Genomic DNA, 15,486 nt, shown 5'->3' with positions numbered 1-15,486 from the left:
TGCTGGGTGCACTGGGCACGTTCACACCACCCCGGAGCTCTGCTGGGGGCACTGGGCACGTTCGCACCACCCCGGAGCTCTGCTGGGGGCACTGGGCATGTTCACGCCACCCTGTGTGTGTGTGTGCCTGTATGTGTGTGCCTGCGTATGTGCCTGCGCATGTGTGCCTGCACCTGTGTGCCAGGCCCTGTGTGTTTGCCTGCATGTGTGTGCACGACTCAGGAGGGACCGACGCAACTGAATGGCTTGACAAGGGGAGAGGGTAAGGAGGAGATGACAAACTGGGCATGAAGATTTGTTTACTTATTTCAAGACAGGTTCTTAAGAATGTGTGTGTCTGCGGAATGCAGGCTCAGAGTCTCTACGCAACTGTCTTCCTTAGCTTCAGGAAATACTGTAGTCCAGGCAGTGCGGGACTGGGACAGACACCACGAGGAGGGAGCACAACAAGGAGCTCGCTCCTCGGCTCTTCTCCTTTGCAGTGGATGGGCCAGTGCTGCAGAATGTGTGCGTTTGAAAAATTCTACTTGAGTTATTTCAAATTATAGATTAGAGAAATTTTTTTAAGTGTGTTAATTACCACAAAGAAAAATACACACAGCCACAGTAGAGGCCAAGATGTCCTCAGATGTTGGGAGGAGCACCGGCCACAGAGTGCAGCCATGGGAGCAGAGCAGAGCCTCGCCTGGGGTCTGAGAGAGCAGAGCAGAGCCTGGGGACCGAGACAGCTGCCTGTCGGTGTTTCCTGGGACACAGGTCTTGTGGTGCTTACCTGGTGAGCTCCTCCTTTAGCAAGATGTCGAGAAATAAACCAGGATTGGCTTCTGGCTACTCCTTGTCGACATGGGCTTATGTGAATTCATTAAAGTGGTTTTCTATGCTAAATTGTTGAGAGTTTTCCAAGATGAATGAGTTTAAAACTAGTTAATCAATAATGAGTCACAAGAAAGCAGCCACCGTTCTGCTTTATGCTGGGATTTTTGTTTATCAGGGATAAATGCACACTGGAAACAAAGCCCTTCCCCATTTCCCATTGAGGACCAAACGGGAGTGCACAGGGTTCAGACTCACCGGGCCACCTGCTCTTCCATCCCCCACAGAACAAGGTGAAACTGGGCGACCTTGGAGGGAAACATTACCCTTGATCGATGAGGTTTCTAAGGTCCAGGGATATTGTCTTATTTTTCTTCCTATTTTTCAAGTAACCCAACAGTGCCCTGCTCCGGGGTGCTCAGAGCGCATTCCAGACTCACAGCCAAAGGCTCTATGGGGCAAAGGCTTCTGGCATGGGCAGCCTGATGCTTTGCTGCATCGTGAAAAGCCAGAGGCTGCCCCAGACAGAGTGCCCAGGTGCTGGGGCCTTGGCTACGAACACATCACAGGCTGTACTGGTCTTCACGCAGGAATCACCGTGGAAATCATGGAACTGAAGAGGGGGGGTGCTTCCTTGGGCCCTTGTTAAAGGATGACCCGAAGTCTCGTGGTGGAGGCCGTCAGGAAGGACGGAAAACACTCAGAACCGTGTAGGAAGCGGAGTCAGCGGAGTCATCACGCCACAGCGTCAGCACTGAGTAAAATGAAAGCACTCGGGTGAGGCCTCTTTAGTTCCACAATTTAAATTCATCCCTGAATGTCTCCTCGCACCACGTTTGTGGAAGTTGCTGACAAGTAGAGGAGGCACTTGGCTGGGAAAACCCTTCCTACCAGGGTGAGCCCAAGACCGAAGCTTCTGGGGACACTGTCACCTGTCTGACCCTTCAGGGAGGAGGCCAGCCGGAGTGTGGGGCCTCGCCTCGTGGTGGGTGGTGAGGCTTCCAGGTTCAGCCAGGGCAGTAGCAGCAGCCCTTTCTCTGCCTCTCCACAGGGACCTTGTGAGATCACCTCATTCTTGACTTTAAGACTTGCTAGGACAGAGGCGGGTGGATTCCAACCCATGGACAGCCCCACCTGTTTTAGTAAATAAAGTTTCATTGAAACTTGGGTTGGCCGATATAGTGGTCTTTTCTAAAACACTACAGCCTGGGCAGCTTCAACAACAGGAGTTCCTCTCCCCACTGGAGCTGGGCATCAGAGATCAGGATGTGGGCAGGGCTGGCTCCTCCAGAGGCCTCGCTCCTTGGCTGGCGGGCAGCGCCGTCTGGCTCTGTCCTCACAGAGCTGTCCCTCTGCACCCATCCCTGTGGGGGAAATTTATATTCTGTGCTAATTACCGATATGTTCCCTTCTTTTAAAAATGATATCCTCTGTGTGTGTGTGTGTGTGTGTGTGTGTGGGTGGGTGTATACACACACATTTATGTATCTATTTAGGTATTTGGTTTTTGCTGGCATCACTGATGAGGTTTCTCATGGTCTTGTCCTGAATTAGAAAAGCGTTATATGCATTGGTCATTATCTTCCTTGTTTCCTCCCTCTTACCTGCTGCTTTCATTCAAGGCGTTTGAACTTGTTTTCCATTATAATTACTGTGGCTTGAATTGCATCCAAGTCTTCCCTAATACCTGCTGTGCTCTAACAAAGCAAATATAGGCATTAAAACCTTAGAAACCAGAGGATGTCAACAAATTGGAGGAAATTCAGAGAAAAGCAACATAAATGATTAAGAGACTGAAGGATTTGTTTGTGAGAAAAGTGGAAAGGAACTAAGTATGTTTGTCTTGGTAAAGCACCAACTAAGGAGGGGCAGTAAATGCCTTTAAGAATTTTAAGTCTAGAAATCCCAAGGAGAGAGAATTCTTTTTAGGGTGGTAGAGGGAATTTAATTACTGTAAGAAAAAAAAATCTGATCCGACGTCCGTCTAGGAATAGCCTCCTCTATAGAGGGGGCTGCAGCGGTTGGGGGAGCCTGAGTGAGGACGGCAGCCACGCTTGTGGCAGGACCAGGGCTTTGGAAGAAGAAGGTGATTGCAGTGACCCCAATGGCTCAGGCTTCTTCCCTTTTTATTCAGCAAAACACAACTCCTGTGCTCAACCTTCGACTTGACCCAGGGTCCCTATTTTTGTCTTTCTTACCTTTTCTCTTTTCTGTATCAATTTCTGCCATAATCACTGGGTGTTGGCTGGTGGGCTTGGGGGCTGCAACAGCCATGTCAGAGGATGAGCACGTGGCACTGATTTTACTCCCAACATGGTGGGCAAGTTAGCCCCAGCCCCTGATGGCCCCAGCCCCTGATGGCCTCTGCCCCGACGGCCTCTGCCCCGACGGCCTCTGTCCTGACGGCTGCACGATGGCCCCAGGCTGGACTCTCCCCTGCGTACCCACTGTCAAACCCCGCAATGACCTTAGGATGTAGGACGCAGGCCAAAGCCCGCCTCTGTGCCCTCGCCCCTCCCTCTCCTCTTGTCCCTCACATTCCCCGCAACCCAGAGCTGCAGGTGGCCTCTGCACAGGCATCACCTGTTCCTGGGACATCCCCACGCCCTCACCTCTGAGAGCTCAGTTCAGGCAAAGCCCCCCACACTGTAAGAGATCTTTCTGCATCTCCACCCAGACGGCTGCACAAGGCCACGCTCCCCACAGCTCATGTATGTGTAGTGTTGGCCGAAGCAGGTGAGTTGCAGTAGCTGAGAAGCAGGGGTGTAACTCACAGAGCCACAGTGATAATGGCAGTTGCAGCAATAACAGGCAGGGCTGGGGCTGGGGTCACCCCACCTGGGCCCTGGCCCCGGTACAGATGCTCCTCAGTTCAAACCACACTCAACAAGCACACGGGGCCCAGCTCGGACTCCACCAAGAGGATGAGCTGCCCTGCAGAAGCCTTGGGGCTGGGCATAGAATTTGGATCCTGGATGGCCGGTGTGGTTTGGAGCAGATCCCTGGCCAGTGACTGGACCTGAGGAGCAGGGTCTGGGATCCAGGGACGTCTGGAAAAGCTGAGGGACTGGTGAAACAGTGGGAAACTGTGTCCTGGAGATGCTGGGGGCCGCCGTCCTGTCTGTGAGATGCCAGGGGGCGCCGTCCTGTCTGTGAGATGCCGGGGGGCACCATCCTGTGTTTGTGCAGCCCCAGCCACACAGAGGCCGAGCTGTGGCCTCAAGACTGAGCACAGGGTCTGTTTCATGCTGCGCGGCTCCCCCAGCATTGCCAGGCACAGCCAGGCCTGCAGCTGTGGGGTCCCTGAGACGGGGTGGGACTTGGGGGGGACACAGCCCGCTCCCCATCTTTCACTGAACACTAACTCTGCAGCCTGGTTTGCTCAATATGGGTCTTATCTAAGATGGGATTTCAAAAAAATCCTGCTGATTTAAAATAATTTAAGTGCCTTCTTTCATTCTTTGAACTTTTTAAGAAGAAAGATACTAAGGAAGGAAAAGAAATAATTGCACGAATAAAACCAGTTAATCACGAGGCCTTGTGGGCATTATGTGTGGCCCCATCCCTGCCCTCCGCTGCACCGTCTGACACGGTCCCTCCAGCTCACATCCTTGGAGCCACCCTTCAAGAGAGGCGGCGTCAGAAACAGCACAGCCTCCACCTCCTCCTTCTATCGCATGTCCTATCCATGTGCTATTTAATTACATTCCAATTAATTTAGCATATATTTGCTCATTAGAAATAATGCTTGAAACAAAATATGATTTGGTGACAAAACGCACTCTTACAGAAACAGCCCTGGGATCGGGATCGGGGAGGCCTCTGAGTGGCATTTTGCCGGTGCTGGGAGCCCATGGTGGGGAGGATGGGCCTACATGAGGCCCTTTGGTGGTCCGGCTGCAAGCCCTTCTGGGGCATCCAGACCCGGTTTGGTTACACAGTATGTCATGCTAGTGTGGGTCACATTAGAGTGTATTTCTACTTCCTAATGTTAATGAATTAATTTCACTCTGTTTATACTTTCTTATATTCCTTTTTTTTGAGACGAAGTCTCACTCTTGTCCACCAGGCTGGAGTGCAGTGGCCTGATCTCGGCTCACTGCAACCTCTGCCCCCTGGGTTCAAGCGATTTTCCTGCCTCAGCCTCCCGAGTAGCTGGGATTACAGGCGCCTGCTGCCACGCCCGGCTAATTTTTGTATTTTTAGTCAAGACAGGGTTTTACCATGTTGGCCAGGCTGGTCTTGAACTCCTGGCCTCAGGTGATCCACCCACCTCAGCCTCCCAAAGTGCTGGGATTACAGGTGTGAACTACCACACCCAGCCTACTTTCTTATATTCTTAAAGAGAAACAAATTGAATGTTTGATTAGGAACCATCTCTACCACAAATGGTCACAGGACACCGAGGCAGCCTCTGTGGGATGAGAGATCCATTTCAAGCTGAGATGATTTTCCTTGTAGAGGCCTCATTTTCTGAAAGAAATTTCAAAGTTCAGGGCACATCACTAGTATAGGCTAAAAATGTTAAGCTCCCAGAAGTTAGCATTTCCAGGCGGATCCAGCCTGATGGTTTTCCACGTCACACACAGGGATTTACATACGTCCAGTTATAAATTCCATCAGAGCACACACACTACGCCTCAGTCTTCTCTGGCCACCTTCGCCGTGTGTTAGAGACATCATATACAGGCAAGAGCTTTTTCCTTCTGCAGACCTGTTGTGCTCATTTGTGTGTCCAGCGGAGCCTGTGAACAAGCACACAAACTGTTCCAGTTACCCGCCACTTCAGCAGCACATGTGGCCTGGCGCCAGCTCCACACGTTTCTTGAAGAGCAATCAGCCTGGTCCTTTTAAATTCCCTTCACCAGCCATTTAGAAGCCTGCAACACGTTCCCCGTCTTGGCCCTTGATAGCTCAGAATCTCCCGGAACTTTCAAACCCACCACTCGGTTGGCCCCAGAAACTGAGGCGCAGGTGTGCTGGGCTGACGAGGGCTGCACGTGGAATCCGAGAGCAGCTTCACGACACCGGGGAGTGCATGTCCAGGCCCCGCCCCACAACGACGGGCTTTTCGGACCCTGTCTCTGAGCAGAGGCTTCCATCATGGAACTCCCGGGGCTGACTGCAACACAAAGTAAAAAGAAGGGGACCCCGATGGGCACAGCCTCAAGTGGCTTCTGTCTCGGAAGCTCCTTGCGTGTGTGAAATCCTGAGGTGTGAGTTGTGGAGCCGGAGTCCTGTGTCCTTCTGTCCCTGCTGGCTGCCCAGCCCTGGCTGGGTGCTCCTTCCTTGTGGCACCCCGGACTCCTCTGATAAGGGTCTCCACATGGGCTGCTGCTGGGGAGTCAGACATTCCCTCCTGTTCCAGCCCCGTTCTCGGCTGCTGAGTTAGTCAATGTCAATGCCGAAACTGTGTGGTTAATACAGAAATGAGAAAAAAGACATAAATTCTCATGGGGCATTTTAAAAGCTGACCTTGCCCCTTAGTGTGGCCACACCCCATTTCAGAACTGCCTCTGCCAGCTCAGGCCTGGACTCCCTGCACACAGGAGCTCCTGGGCACCCCTCTCTGCCCCCAAGCACCGGGGTGGAGCCTGGAGCCCAGACCCTTCTCCCTGCTCCTGGGCCTCATCCTCCCCTCCCCAGGGAGGAGCTGGGCACTGGGACCCTCAGGAGCACTGGACTCCCTGGGAAGCCTCCCTCTAGAGATTCCAGCGGGGCTTCTTTGATGTTCCTAGCTGGCAAAGCCAAGCTCTATAATTACCATGGCCCTTTCTTCTGAAACAAGCTCCTTCATTTTGAGCCACTCTTGTCAGCATGTGCTGGCGTTCATTTGCAAAAGCACCTTTGCCATCGTTTTAAAGCAAAAAAAAACGCATTTCAAGAAGCACCGCTGGGCCCTTTGCCATGGTGTTTGTTAACGTTATTAATCTGATTTAAATGAAAATTATCCTTTATATTGCTTCCCACATAGACACACTTTTTTTCTCTTTAAAATTGAAAGGTTCTACCAAACGCGATGTTTTCCTTTCCTGCAAGGATGTACGGGGCTGTTTCAATACAGATTTAGTGTGAGTGCAGCAGCAAAGCACTGTAGGTGGTAAAGCCCGGTTATCGTGTGTATGATTAGTTTCACCTTGTAGCTGTGTCTCTGAAAATGCAATTAACAGTTTCATATTCAGCGTAGCCAGCTTTTATTCCTGCCGCATGGTGTGCAACATTTGCATCATAAAAAAAACCTAATTGGTAAACACGGTCTTGCCAGCTTCTCTGCGATCCACCCAATTCTCTCCACGTTAATTGGCTCAGCTTCAGCACACGCTGGATGGAATTTCAAAGGACGCCGCAGATTAGAAAGCTGGCAAGCACTTGTGTTTCACGGAACCGACTCCAAGGAGACTCGGGGAAAAATATTTTAAATTAATGCCAATTGCAGGCGACTTGCTTGTCCAATTGTTGCCATGGAGACCGTTGTGTCTGCTAATCTGATGGGTGTGTGTGTGTTTATTGGGATCCGTCTCTAATGACCTTCAGAGAGGAAGTCAGCCGTGCTGAGCTCCGCGCCTCGGACAGGGTGGCCACTGAGTGGCCCCTTCTCGACTCGGCCCTTCTCTGGTGACTTTCTCACTCTCACAGCCCACCCCCTTCCCCCTTCAGCCAGGCTCGTCTGTGCTGTGGGCCCGGCGTGGCACAGGATAGGGTCTGAGCACACACAGGCCACACAAGGCATCTGTGGCTTGTGAAGTGTGACACTCTGCCTGTGTCCATGGGGAAAGTCATCCAGACCTCGGGAGCCCCTGCCCGTCCTCCCCACCTCCCCTTGTATGAAGAGACTTGGAATCATCAGGGGGCTCCTGAAATCGGAAGCATCGTTTTCTTTTCTCTGAGAGGCCTCCGTGTGGATTTGCTGATTACGAGTCTGAATGAAGAGTTCTTGGGAGTGGCTCTTATTCCCTGAATGAGGAAAAACAGCAGGTGTCAGTCCACGCACTGTACATGTTTTCCACTGAGGCCCCCAGAATCTGAAAAGGCCACGCAGGCCACACACTGGGGCCCCACGGCTGTCCCTGCCACATGTGAGGAAAGAGGTCCAACCTCCCCCGGGGATGTGACTGAGGCTTTCTTAGCAGAAGCTGATCCCTTCGTTCCCCCTCCTTCTTGATCCCGGCTTCCGTGTCTGTTTTTGTCTTAATTACTAGGCTATAGTGAATGGATGTGTTTCCCTTAGTGCTGGACCTGGGACCATCAGACAGTTGTAATAGACAGACGTGTTTGTTATTTGTTTTGAACTCCTAATAATAGCTGGTTGCTTAATTGCAGAAAATAGGAAGAAAGACCTCGTATGTTGTCTGCTACTGGCAAAAATCAGTTCTCTTTAGTTATAAATTAACAATATGAACTGCTGGTGAGTAAAGAGAAAGGGTGCTGCTTTTCCCCGAAAGTGGATTCCAGATGCACATACAGGGGCGAGGGGTGGGGGGCGGTGAGGACCTTTCTCTCTTCCACCCCTCCCTCTACCTCCCTCTCACCCTCCTTCTCTCTCTCACCAGCCCTCCTCTCACTTTTTCCCTCTCTCTCCCCATCTCTCCTCTATTTGTCACAAATTAACTAGAAGGACCTCAGAGTTTTTAATCAGTAGACAGGGGGTTTGTTCATTTTAGGTTATAAACAAAACAAACAATCAGAGAACATATGGGGAAGAGGGAACTAAAGGTATAATGGCTTAGAGAAGTTCGAAGATCAACAACCAAATCACTAGATTTAAAGATTCAATGTGGAATAGAAATGAGGCACCGATCGGCACTCTGCAGTGCTCATGAAGAAAGGCCAGCTGACTGCCCAGACCCCCTGGGTGTCTGGAGCTGAATTGTTTTCCTCTGCTCTGTCCGAGCCTCTCATTTCAGCAACCCACTTTTATCTGAGGGATTTGCAAGATACAAGGGAAGAAAAAAGAGAAACAAATGAGAGAGGAAAAAGGGAAAAAAAGAGATTCTGGAGAAGTTCTTATTCTCTTAAAAATTAGGAAATGAAAGTAAGCTTTTGCATTAAAAATACTGCATGAAAAACAACAATCTTAAATCTTTTCTGGAAGAAGAGGAAAGACAGATGGAGAGAGGTAGGGGATGGATGGATGAATGGACAGGTGAATGGGTGGGTAGATGGATGGATGTGTGGTGGATGGATGTGTGGATATATGGATGGGTGGATGGATGAATGGGTGGAGGGATGTTTGGATGGGTGAGAAGATGAATGGGTGAAGAGATGGCTGGCTGGCTGGCTGGCTGGGTGGATGAATGGAGGGACAGAGGTAGAAATGGATGGGTAAGTAGATGGATGGATGATGAATGATGGATGATGGATATGGATAGGAGGGTGGATGGATGATGGATGGGTGGAGGGAGGAATGAACTGATGAATGGGTGAAAAGATGGCTGGCTTCCTGGATGGATGGGTAGATGGATGGATAGATGGGTAGACGGATAGATGCATGGATGGAAGGATGGATGAATGGAGGAACAGGTGAGTTGTTTGATGAATGGGTGGATGGATGGATGAACAGGTGAGTTATTTGATGAATGGGTGGATGGATGGATGAACAGGTAAAGTGATAGATGGATGGGTACGTAGGTAGATGGATGCTGAATGATGGGTGAGGAATGGATGGGTGGATGGATGCTGGTTGCTGGATGGATAGATGAGTAAATGGATGGGTGGATGGAGGGATGAAGGGATGGATGAATGGATGGATGAACAGGTGAATAAATTGGTGGCTGGCTGCAGAGACAAATGATGGATGGGGTAGATGGATGGATGAATAGGTGAGTTCGTGGATGGATGAATGGATGGGTGATTGGATGGATGGATAGAGGGATAGATGGATGGATAAACAGGTAAATTGGTGGGTGGATGGATGGATGGATGGGTAGAGTGGGTGAGTGGATGGATGGATGAATGGGTGGGAGGGCAAATGGATAGAGAGATGGATGGATAAATGGATAGATGATGAATGATGGATGATGGATGGATAGATGTTTGATGGATGGATAGATGGGTGAATGAATGGATAGATGAACAAGTGAATTGGTAGATGAATGTATGTTTGGATAGATGGTAGGTCAATAGATAGAGGGATAGATGGATGAACAAATGAATTGGAGGATGGATCGATATATGGATGGATAGATGGGTGGATGGAAGGAAGGAAGGCAGGCAGGCTGGAGGGATGGATGGATAAATGGAGGCATGTGTAGGTGGATGATGGATGGATACCTAGGTGAATGGTTGGATGGAGAATATTCAGCAGTTGCAACAGCCCTGCCTAATGAACAGTCTCTTGGAAACTTTCCATATCTGCTCAGGGAGCTGCCTGGCTAAGAAGGAAGGGAAGGCACAGGGCCATGGTTCTGAAGTGGAATTCAAGGAACCCAGTATCTCCCTCAAGGAGCCTTCTCTTCAGCTTATGGAAGCCCTCCTAAGCTTAGGGGGGTAGCATTAACTTTTCTCCTTTATGGTTGGTTTTCCTTCAGATTCTTACAGGTGTTCACTGGCCTTATGAGTCATATATGAGAAGACAAACATAGAAGTGCTTGGCATCCCATCTGTGGGTGGAAGGATGGGCACATGAACTTTCCTAAATCTCTACTTCTGTCTGACTTCACCTCCACTCTCCATGGAGATGTGGCTGAGCCTAATGTCCATTTTCCTCTCCTTCTGGAGAAATAGAACTGAGGGTTTGATTTGGGTCACAGTCACCCCTACTTGGAGTAAAATCTGCATTTGCCAGCTCCCTTTCATCTAGGTGTGGCCAGTGGATCTCAGCTAGAAGGTTAGATATGTGCCTTTGCTCCCCATTTCCCTTTCTCATCCCTGCTCTTGGAATGCAGATGTGATGGCTGGAGCTGACGCTACACCATGGTCCGAGAGGTGACCTGGGAATTTCAAGAGAGGAGAAAGGAGGGCTTCATGGATGAGTCCCCATATTGGCCCTGAACTGCCTGCTTTCACATTTTTATATGAGAGACAAATGTACCATGTTTCAAGCTTTGGTAATTACAGCCAAAGCTGGTCCAGCAGAGGCAGCACTCCAGGGCTGCTGCCTGTGCCTCCATACCCACACCAAGTCCATCGCTGGACATACTTTTTAAAAATCCTCTTTCTACGTTTTGTGAATTTTGGTAATTCTTCCATACAGATGTGTTACTCCTTACTTTAAAATGTTCTGTGGCTTACTAAGCACTATGGATTTTTTCTTTGAAATATCTGCTGTCTGAGTGGTGTGAGCTTGCTGGAGCCAGTCTCACCATGACATGGTGGGTAAAGCCAGCGTCGTGTCATCTGTGTGTCAGCCCCTGGCAGTTCCCCCTTCGTTCCCTGTCCTTTTACCTATTCACGCACTCACTGAGCAGATTGTTTTAAACATCTGCTTCTGAAAGGCACGTGTCAGACACTAAGAGCAGTGCACAAAGGAGATGTGTGGTTCTTGCCCCCGACGTGTGGGATTCTCTCAGCCAAGGGGTAGGAAGGAGCAGTTATCCAACAATTTCAGGACCAATGGCTCTCCTGCAAACTCAGGATTGGAGTGGCTTCCTCCACGTTCAGAAAAGGAAGCCCTTCTCACCCAAGTTGATTCTGAAATCTTTGGTGAGTTATGGAACATTTGATCTCTTATTGTTGTAGTTTTTCAACCAAAAAGAAGAAAGAAACCATGATTTGACCAAGAAAGAACTGCGGGGAAAAAGCACCTTTGTATAAAATAACTCTCTATGACCAACTAATCCAGCTGGATTTTTCTAAGTAAGATTGTTCTTTTCTCTTTTTAAAAACAAGACTCATCTCGCATATATCTGCTCTCACTTTCTCCGTGGGTCCGAGGAAACTACTCTGTGAGACAGAAATTCAATGACAGTTTTTTCAAACCCCTTGTCCCCGATTATTAGTTTGTAGGACAAGTTCCCTGAAACACCAGAGGAGACAAAATGCAAGGTGTGGTTTCCTACTTTCATTTTCACTTTCAGTGTTATATAATTTTATATCCTTCTTTGCTTATAGCTCCTTAAGAACCTAAGCATCATGATATGTTCTTAATTCATACAATTTTCCATCACTAAACATGGTGATCATCTGTGACGATGGCCTGGTGGTGTAGGGGTTTCTTTTAAACATGTGCTCCCTCTTCTGGTTGAATGGATGCTTCAAACTGGAATGAAATCAAACACCTGTGCATCTTTTGTGCATCTTTGATTCAGGGCATTGGTATTTGTTAAAATCATAAGGGATTTCAGAAACAAAGATGGTAGAGAAGAAACCTCTACCAACTTTTCACAATCATCGAGAGATATAGACTCTGGCGTGCTCTTTTGTAAATTTTTTTCTTCCTGTGTTGTGAGAAGGCAGGAGCTGATGTGAAAAACTCACAGCATCAAACAGGCACACTCAGTGTCTTTAGCAATGACGTACAGACCCAGGTGGGGTTTTGTGTGGGTAAAATCACCACAGAGATCCTAGCAGAGACCACTCTGTCCTTTGCACACCTTCCTGTCATTTGCACACCTTTGTGGTGTTTCCTGGGATCTGTGTGCAAGGTGCAAGGTGACTATTTCAGGATTCCGTCTGTGTTTACAAACTGGTAACTTCTAAAACCTTCTCTGTGGAGGCGATTGTTATTCTAAGCAGAAAGGTCTTGTTAAAATGGGGCTCTTCCTCCCCTGCCCGCCTGGGACCATCTGGAGTGGGGGGAGCAGCTGCACTGGTCTTCCTAGCATCTCAGGTGCTCCGTGGGGGGCCCAAGACCTCACTGAAATTTGAAAGGAGGAATCTTAGTCATCAGGAATAAATTAGCTTTTGTTTACTGTGTGTAAGGCAGCAGAAAAATAAGCAATACTTTTTTAAAAAATAGACTCTTTAAGGTATGTAAACTTCTCATACTGGTGTTATGTAGGTAAGTTTAAGTTACCCTGAAAATATACATATTTGAAATAACTTTTACTTAACTGGTGCTATATAAATGGGGTGCTACTGCATTTTCCTTAAAACTTGAATTTTTTCCACAGTTTCCAATAATTTCAAGATTTCGTCATTGCTTGTTAGCCTAAATGCATAGTGGGCAGGACAAAACAGAATTGACATTTGTAGAAGTAGCTGGTCAGTGGTGTTTCTGGGGTTTTGAGCAAATCCATCAATCTTGGAATTCTTTCTTTTTCAAGTGTAGAAATGATGTAGTGTGTACTCCACTGGGAACCACCCAATGCTGTGAACATACCATTAAACACAAGCTATTTGTGTATCTGTGGGTTCACTCTCTAGATGTCTCTGTGGCACCTACGATGTCTGAGGCCTGAAGTAGGCTCTGAGCTGGTGGATGGGTGAGTAAAGAAAGGAAAAGATGGACCTGGAGACCCCTGGCCCCCCAGGATCTCACGGTAGTGGAGGAAAATGAACTCCGTCCTCCCGTGTTGAGGCTTTGCCTTGTGCTGAGCTTGCTGAGGGCTGCTGGGGATGCCCAGGTAAGCAGGGCGGTTCACACAGGCCCCTGCCTCCTCAACAAGGACAGGGACAAGAGGAAGTGCTCTACGGGGTCCTGCAGGGGCATAGCTGGAAGTGAGGGTGGAGGGTCTGGGGCAGGTAGAGGCCAGCCTGGTCTTGAAGGCTGGGTGGGAGACAGTGTCTACTCAGTGGGTCTAGCTGGTGCCCATGGCAGGGCAGGATGGCATGGGGAATTCCGGGAATGGCATGGCATAGACCAGTGATGATGAGAGGGTGGAAATCCAAAAGTTTCAAGTGTACATTGAGTGTGTCATTAGCCATGCTCATAGATCCAAATCAGAAATTCAAATGCTGGGTTGGTGTTACCTCTTGTGCTGTTTCCAATAAAGCTCAAAGGTTGATCTCTTTATCCTGTGTTATATACCCAGAAAGAGCTGCACCCAGGCAGGAAGGAGATTTGGAATTCCTGGGATAAGCTTTGCTTTTTGGCCAGAATTTAAATGTGTCCTTATACTCAGCTTGATGTCATGGTTTTTATGTTAAATGGGAAAATTTTACTCATCTAAAATTTTTGATTAAGATTACCCAATTATTAGGAATCCTGGCCTCATCGTTGGAAACATTTTATGTATTGTATTTTTAATATGCTGTTATTTACAAATCACATATACCAACATTTCTCTCATTTGCAGGTTCTGCTTGCACATGCTTAATTGGCTTCATTTGCATTTAAAATAAGACTATCTTTCCCATGGATAAGAACAAGTTGCTATGTAGAATGAAGACTTCTTTTGGGAAATTCTTGGCAAAGAACCTAGCTGAGTGGTGACAGTTAATAAATAGCACGTATTGTGCATAATCGTGCTTCAGAACTGCTTGCATTTAAATTGGGTGGAATGCAGATTTGGTAATTGATGAGGGCATTTTCAAGTCCGAGCTGGAGACTGGGATGATGAAATGTCTGAAGTGTCGCCTTGTGCATGGGCACCTTTGCGGGTTCACCGAGGGGGGATGGTATGGGCACCAGGTGGGGCCTGCTGGGGCTTTGTTGGTTTGCACGAATGAGAAGAATTCCTGCTATGCCTGGAGGAACTGATCACATAGGAAGCTCTGTGAGTGCAGGGATTGCAGGGAGCTTAGAGGCAGGAAGAGCATCTTGGAAACGAAGGTGAAAGGAGAAAGCCTATGTCTCATTTCAGAAGAAGACTGAGAATATCAACATGTGATAAAATTGAATGGTAAACATTTACTCACCACATTTAGTGGCATACATACTTAGTAAAACTTTGTATAAACAACCTTACAATGATTAGACCATGAGAAAGATAGACACGTGCGTGGAAGAGAATATAGAAATAAAACTGTTGTAGGAGCGTCACTTAAATTCTAAACATTGGTTAGATGCCTGCCATGTGCCAAGTGCTGTGTGAAGATAAATCAAAAAGTAGCCCTGAAGGTTTTAAAGCCCTGTGGAGACAGATCACTGCTGCCTGCTGTTAAGGGGCAGGCGGCTGCTTTTGGAATGACTTCCTTTATTGTTCAGGTGCAATTTGTAAAATAAATAAGAATCAGTGGAAGACAAAAATATGAAATAAATGCTAAGCCGTTCTTTGATAGTGAGAAAGCACCTGAGGGTGTTTCTGCCGTGTGAGACGCCGCCGTGCACATGGGGCATGTTCATCTGTTTATGAAGAAGGACAGAACTAAGTTGAAATGCACAGATCTGGCGGGGAGCCCCCGCGGCCTCCTCTGAAAACAGAGCCCTGTGTTTTGGTGTCTCACTCCTGTTTCCTTTCTCCTGAAAATGAAAATAAGAATGGGCAATTATTCAATATTTTCTCATCATGCAATCAGTAGAAGTTTTGGTCGGTGTAATCATTGATTCATTGATCTGTTCATTCCTCAGCACCCATCAGGCAGTGTGTATGCACACACCCACACACATACACGTGCAATGCACACCCTCCCACACAGCACACCCCCACACACACTCACACATGTGCACATGCACACACCCAGACACACACACACGTGCACACACCCACACACGTGCACACACCCAGACACACACGTGCACGTGCACACACCCAGACACACATACACGTGCAATGCACACCCACACCCTCCCACACAGCACACCCCCCACACACGTGCACACACACACGTGCACACACCCAGACACACACACAC

At 48.4% G+C, this 15,486-nt stretch overlaps 1 protein-coding gene across 2 annotated transcripts in view; it reads left to right on the top strand.

Moving 5' to 3' along the window:
• Window positions 1-15,486, top strand: part of PTPRN2 (protein tyrosine phosphatase receptor type N2) — a 984,778-nt gene that overhangs the window by 526,026 nt on the left and 443,266 nt on the right. The window lies entirely within an intron of this gene.

The sequence above is a fragment of the Piliocolobus tephrosceles genome, chromosome 8 (assembly GCF_002776525.5).
Source record: "Piliocolobus tephrosceles isolate RC106 chromosome 8, ASM277652v3, whole genome shotgun sequence".
Taxonomy (NCBI): Eukaryota; Metazoa; Chordata; class Mammalia; order Primates; family Cercopithecidae; genus Piliocolobus; species Piliocolobus tephrosceles.
The sequence above is the reverse complement of the archived record's forward strand: the minus strand, read 5'-3'. Positions and strand labels throughout refer to the sequence as shown.